At 37.7% G+C, this 6,928-nt stretch overlaps 1 pseudogene; it reads left to right on the top strand.

Annotated features, from left to right (window-relative positions):
- The first annotated feature begins 4,303 nt into the window (after positions 1–4,303).
- LOC101703368 (protein FAM118B pseudogene) lies at positions 4,304–5,330 on the top strand (annotated as a pseudogene).
- Positions 5,331–6,928: the final 1,598 nt, after the last annotated feature.

Raw genomic sequence — 6,928 nt, 5'->3', positions numbered from 1 at the left:
TGGATTCAACTGTGTATCAAAAGTATTCAGAAAAAAATGCATCTATCTTAAACACCTGCAGACATTTTTCTTGTCATTATCCCCTAGACAACGTAGTATAACAAGTAGTTAGATAGCATTTACATTGTATTAAGCATTATAAATAATTTAGAGAATGATGACTTATAATCATTTCTAGAGATCCAGGAGTAGATGCTTAGGTTATCTTCAAATACAATGTCATTTATATGAAAGACTTGAGTATCTGAGGATTTTGGTATCTGCAGGGGTTCCTGAAGTCAATCCCTCATGGATCTGAGAGAGACCATATGATAATTTCATTCACATTTCAGGACTTAAGTAGGAAAACAGTTGAGTTACATATCAAAAGACTTTCGCTAGAGCTTCCTAGCTTCTTGTTTCCACTTCATTTGCACAAATATAAAAGGAATGTGCTGATCTTTTTATTTTAAAAACAGAAATTGGAAGCATTTGTTGAGAATATTTGATATGACAAAACTCAAGAACAGTCAAAAGAATTGTCCCCTTGGAATCAAGTTTGGGCTGGGGAAGGGCTTAATCAGCAGCATCCCACCACCCTGGGTGCTCAGCACTCTCCAGGGAGACCAATATCTGCAGGCCGTTCAGTGGGAGGGATGAGCAACCTCACTGAGCCCTGGGTCTAAACAAAGAGGCCCTACAATGGCTGTTTTGTTTTCTGCTTTGCCAAAGAACAAGGCTAAAGAATATGTTACTCATGATTAATTCTGGAGAAAAAAAAATTCCATGCAACTAGAATTTTTTCCAAGATTTAAAGCAAAACAAACAATATTTTCAACCCATATGCAAAACCCTCTTAGGACAAGTGGTACTGTGCAGGGGAGGGTGCTTAGGAGAATAAGGTATTGTTCTCTTCCTTTTCCAGGCCTAGTGATTGTGGCAAATTTCAAGACCAACAAAAGACAAAGGCAACGCTGTCCCTGGGCAAGAGGGAGCTGGGTGGTGGTGGGGGGTTAACTTGCCACTCATAAACTGTGGGACCCTGAACTAGTAGTTTTGCCACACTAATCTAGTTCTTTCATCTGCAAAATGGAATACTGGACTAGGATCCTGCCTGATTACCCAGTTTCTACTTACATTTTTAAATTAACACACAATTTAAAACTCCCTAATCACAATGTTCTCTCAGGCAGAATTGTTAGTCAATACATAATAGGCTTACATTTTATCAGCAACTATAGATTTATAGCTGTGAAAAGAAAGAAACGGAGGTTGAAAATAGGAAAGAAACTTAAAACAGAGTTGAAGTAGAGAGTTTTGAAATGAAGACATGGCAGGACCAAGGAAGACAAGTAGTAGAATCCTGGGTTTGGACAGTCCTTCCTGTGGCGTAAGTGGGCAAGAAAGGGAAAAGATGTACTGTGACATGGAGTTACCAAGGGCAGTTCCAAGCAGCAAAACTCTGGATGTTGGAGGAGATCAATTCTCAAAGAGTTTTTCTCCTCAAGCCTCTAACATTTTTCTGGGACCCATCTAGGTTCAGGAGGTAAGAGCCAAATTTTATCTTGAGCTAGATTCTCCCAATAAGCAGACCCTAAAACAAGGATTTTCACAAAAGCAGCTTATTTAGATGTGATCCAAAAAAGTCAACATAGAGTGTTTGTGGACACATTACTGCTGTTTTCTACTGGGACTTAGTCCCTCTATTGATCTCCAGGACACTGTATAGCACCCGTCTCCAAGTTGTCCCACTGGTGGGATGAGAGCTAGTGCATTTATTCATTAATGCTCTTGTGTTCCTTGAGTGTTAAGTCCCCTGCAGTTCTAGTCTGTCCCTGACCAAATCTGCTCCTATAGCTGGGAAAAACCTTAAGGGAGAGTCACAGATATTTGCATTAAGAAGCCCTTGACATATGAAGGACATGGAGAGAACAAAAGTGAATCTGACAGAGATCACCAAGTCATAACATGAGAAACTCCTTGACCATACAGAGTAAGACTAACCCTAGAAATAATTCTCACTGTGGATATTTTTAGCAATCCTGCAAAATCATTTATAAATATCTTATTGAAACTATGGAAACAAAGGCCCTGAAAAGCATCTTGCTAGTGAGTCACTTGGTAGTGAATGGTAAAGGGTTAAATATCTATGCTGTAGTCATAATTACTAATCAAAGATGTATAAAAGTAATATTTGTTTTAATAAAAAGTTAATTCTAATGGCTTTAGAACTTTACTCCAGGGGGCTGGGGATTTAGCTCAGTGGTTCCGCTATCTGTCTTGTAAGCACAAGGACCGGAGTTTGGTCCCCAGTACCAAAACAAAACAAAACAAAACAAAACCCTTTACTCCAAGCATCATTTCTCCTAACCTGATTTTCACCATATGGATTTAAGTAAACCACAGCACATCTGGCTCAAAATCATTAAGATATATAATCAGTCTCCATAGCTGAGGAGCCACTGTTGTAATCCTGTTCTTATGTCTTTTTTTATTTATATTGTACAAACCTATAAGGGAATGAATTTTCTATGGTGCTGCAGCTCTCTGACTCTCTGGTAGCTCGCAGAGCAATGCCTTCTACACAGTAGTTCTTCAATATGCTTCTTAATGCCATCTTACATTTTTTCAATAGTTGTGGAGTTATATTTCCAAAACCTTAAGGAAACAATAAACATTTAGAAGGGGAAAATATATCTTGGTGACAAATAATCAGAGACAAACAGCTCACAAATGAAGAGGAGATTCACACAGTATGAATAGGAAACAGGTATGAAACATGTCAAGCTTCTCAAATAACTTGATGCGGTGGAATCTGTGGTTGGGTCTGGCCACAGCCATCCCTTTACACATTCTTTCTTTGGAAGAATACTTTTCCTTCTACTCCAAACAAAGGGTTCTGACAAGAATCACCAACCATAACGCCTAAGTACCTGGCCACAGTTGATTGGTTTAAGGCTGAGCAACCAACCTAAACCAGGCCAATAGGACTTCTTCTGTGGGAAAGCAGAGTTGGTAAAGACATGCAATCAACAGTAAGAGCTTCTGACTGTGTGGAGAAAGCCAGGCTGAGAAAATGAAACTAATACATGGAGAATAGCAAGAGACCAGAGACAGGGAGGAACCAAGTAGTACCTTGTATTCAGCTGACTCTGAGGCCCAACCTTATCTATCTTCTTCCTTTGCATAAAAGATTGAAGTCCACATGTGACAACAAGGATTCCAGCTACCATAATGGAAAAAATATAAATGTAAATCAATGTAAGATAGAGTACTTGTACCAATAAAATAAATACAATACTATACGAAGATGAAAGTTTAGGAGCATCTTATTATTCTGTAAGCTGCCACTCTTCCTGTAAAGCATCTTGGGCATATGTGGCATGAATCAGACATTTCAAATTTCAAATTTCTTACAACCTGACATTATACTTCCACAATTGATAGAAAGAATCAAATAGTTCATCCCAGGTATATTGGGTGGATAAAAAGAAGGAATTTAGCACTTATCAAGTTTTAGAATGTAATATATGGTATGCTGAGTACTTAATATAACAATAACTAACATGGTAGTACGCTTACTAAGTGTTAAATATATTTCTGTAAGTTTACATGTATATATTATCTCATCATACAAAGCATGGGAGGTAGGTACTATTATTAATCCTAGTTTTTAGATGAGGAGATCCTACCTCAGTGATGTTGAGTGATTTGCCCAAATTCACACAAATAGAAAGTGATAGAGACAGTATTCAAGCACTGCCAGTCTTTGAGAGCTTGCACTTTCACTGTACCTTAGATATTACCTCATTTAACTTGGAAAATGTAACATAAACCATGGGACTAATTCAGAGGGAGAAAAAAAAAGGAAAAGTGTGTATGTTTAAAAAACTCATGGGCTGGGGATTTAGCTCGGTGGTTCTGCCACCTGCCTCGCAAGCGCAAGGACCCAAGTTCAATCTCTGGTACGAAAATAAATAAATAAATGAAATAAAAACTCATTAACATAAGTAAAAAATAGAAAAAACCCTAAATACACAGCTGTAGGAAAACAGGTAGACAGCAGAAACGATACACTGATACAATAAAACATTATTTTGCTGGTAGGAGTGATAAATATGAGAAACATATGAGTAAAGAACTACAAGAAACAATAGCAGATGATAAAAACCACAATTTAGAATAATAAAATAGTGCACAATTATTATGTACTATGTACAATTGTTTGTATGCAAGAGGTAGAATGGAAAAAGTCTTTGGGGTTTATGAAAACATAGAAATTTGGCAGCTGGTGCAGTGGTGTTTAGAGGGGACATGAAACTGGATGGCTTCTATGAGAGCCAGGCCTTTGATATAGACAATATTTGGATTCTCTAATGATGGTGCACTCCCACCAAAAAGCCTAGGAAGCTCCTTCCAAGTTTAACAGCTAAGAAGCATCAGGAACTTATGCTGGTGATAGAAATAGGGATTAGTGCTGCAATTGAACCTCAGATTCCACTCCTAAAATCTTGGAAGGGGTTAAGTCAGGCCTTACTTGATACTATTGATTTTTATCTTCTAGAAGATGAGGGGAGCCAAAAGTTTCAGAAATATCTCCATGAAGAAAAGAACCTTGTCCAAGTTGCCTATAGTCCTATTTAGAAACACTTTCCTCATATTCGGAAATGTTTGATCCGCATTTTTCATTGGCTATTTATATGAAGCATTTGATGACCTGGAGTCAAGAATGGAAGAAGGTTCTGGAAAACAGCTGCTGTAGTCAATTCTTCACTTGATGTAAAATGGGGCCTACAATTTTTTATTATTTCCAGGAACTGTATACAGCAGACCAGAGAAAACAGCTTGACTTCTTTGGCCTTACCGATGAGGAAAAAGTTCCTGGAGTAGGTTCAGGAGAAGTTGAAGTTGAGTGTGTCACGCATCCATAAGGTCTACACCCATTTGAGTGGCACTGTCCTTCATCCAACTGGATATCAGAATGTGCTCAGGAACACTGAAGTTTGAAAGAGATTAAGGAACTCTATAAAAACAAATCATTTCTATTCCTGGGTTGTGGCTGGACTGAGGATGACACCACTTTCTAGGCCCTCTTCCTGGAGGTTATCAAGCATAAATCTTAGAACATTTCATACTAGTTTGGAGAGGAGATGTAGATGAGTGTAAAAAGCTTCAAGAAAATAAAACATGCTGGACAAGGGATTAAGGTCATTGCCTATGCAAATGACTACGTTGATCTCCTGGAATATTTCAAGCAACTGACATGTGAAATCTCCACAGGGGTTAGATTGATAGGCCAGCTAACTGGCTCATCTGTAGCACACAGTAAAATAACAGGTTATAGTACATGAGCAGGCTAGAGAAATCACCACCATTAATCCAAGCTAAATACCCCACCATAGACAGTGTTTAAAAGCAAACTTATAAGAACCCAACACATCTCCAGGGAAGAACCAATACCCAGAGGGTGAAGTTTGAGAGTAAAGTGGGAGTGGGGAATGTTCCAACTTTTCCTTCATGCCAACTGGCTCCTGATATTCCATTGCTTGCTCTAGTTCAAGAATATCTTAGTGACAGTGGGACTCAAATGCAGGATGGACATGCTTGTGTCCACACAGCATCCTAATGTCATACCTCTATTGATTGTGGTTGTAATGCTACATGAAGGACTTGGGGAACTCAAGGTCATGGAGTCAGTGGGATCTTGTTGTATTTTGTATTCTATAATTGATTTTTCAAGTAAGTTTAATGGCTTTTTCAAAACATGACTTGAAGCTCTAGTTTTCTAGATCTTTTACAGTATATAATATTTAATAACCAAGCTGTTTAAAAAGCTTGTTCATTTACTTACCAGGGCCTTGATTGTATTTTGAAAGTCGCTGTAGAATTTTAACTTGTATCAAGATACCAAGAGGCCTAATTTTTATAACAAAACTTAAAATTTAAAAGTTCCATTTTGTTTTTCTTTTTTGGTACCAAGGATCAAACTCAGGTCCTTGAACATGCAGGGCAGGCGGTGGAACCACTGAGCTAAATCCCCAGCCTCAAAGGTTCTATTCTTTTACCTTGGTTTATCTCACTCTTGGAACAATCATTTACTTATGGGATTCATTGGAGCATTACTAATTCTTGTTTTGTTGCCCTGTTGTTCTTCTATCACAAATAAGGCTTATAACTATGAAAGGAAGAAAGGACAGAAAGAAGGGAGGGAGGGAGGAAAGTAAGAAGAAAGGAGGGAAGGAGGGAAGTAGGGAAGGAGAGAAGGAAAGAAACATCAAAATTTGGGGGGAATATTTTTTAGTAAGCTCATGTTATTGCTACTTAGCTATTCTTACTTCATGTTCATCGTGGTTGATTAAGTACCAAATTAAAAGCAAATTTATTAGGTACAAGCACCCAATGATAAATATAAATGTATTGTATACCTAAAATGTACCAATAAAATAATTTTTTTAAAAAAGAAAATTTATTAAAGATTTAAATTAATATCCATTTAAGAAAATGAAGAAAGGCTTGTGAGTTTAGAAAAAGATTTTTTTAATTAGGACAGCTTCATTTGAAGAACATTTTTTAAAATGGGAAGGACTATAAAAGGTATTGTGATGGTTAATTTTAGCTGTCTACTTTTCTAGTTAAGAAATACTCAGATAGCACATAAAGCATTATTTCCATGAGAGTGTTTCTAGAAGAGATTAGCATGTGAATCAGGACACTGAGTAAAGATCTACTTCTTCTAATATAGATGAGCATGATCCAATCTTTGGAGCCCTAGATAGAACACAAGGCAGAGAAAGGGTGAATTCATTTTTTTCTTAAATCAGGGCATCCATCTCCTTCTGCCCTTGGACATTGAAGCCCCTGGATTTCAGCCCTTTGGAGTCAGGGACTTACACCAGTGCACTGCCCTCACCCCTGATTACTTCTCAGATCTTTGCCCTTGGACTGAGAG

Source organism: Heterocephalus glaber, unplaced genomic scaffold (assembly GCF_053883595.1).
Source record: "Heterocephalus glaber isolate CG9 unplaced genomic scaffold, H.glaber_assembly_v1.0 deba00001457, whole genome shotgun sequence".
Lineage (NCBI taxonomy): Eukaryota > Metazoa > Chordata > Mammalia > Rodentia > Bathyergidae > Heterocephalus > Heterocephalus glaber.
Note: the sequence above shows the minus strand (reverse complement) of the source record. Positions and strands in the feature narration are given on the sequence as shown.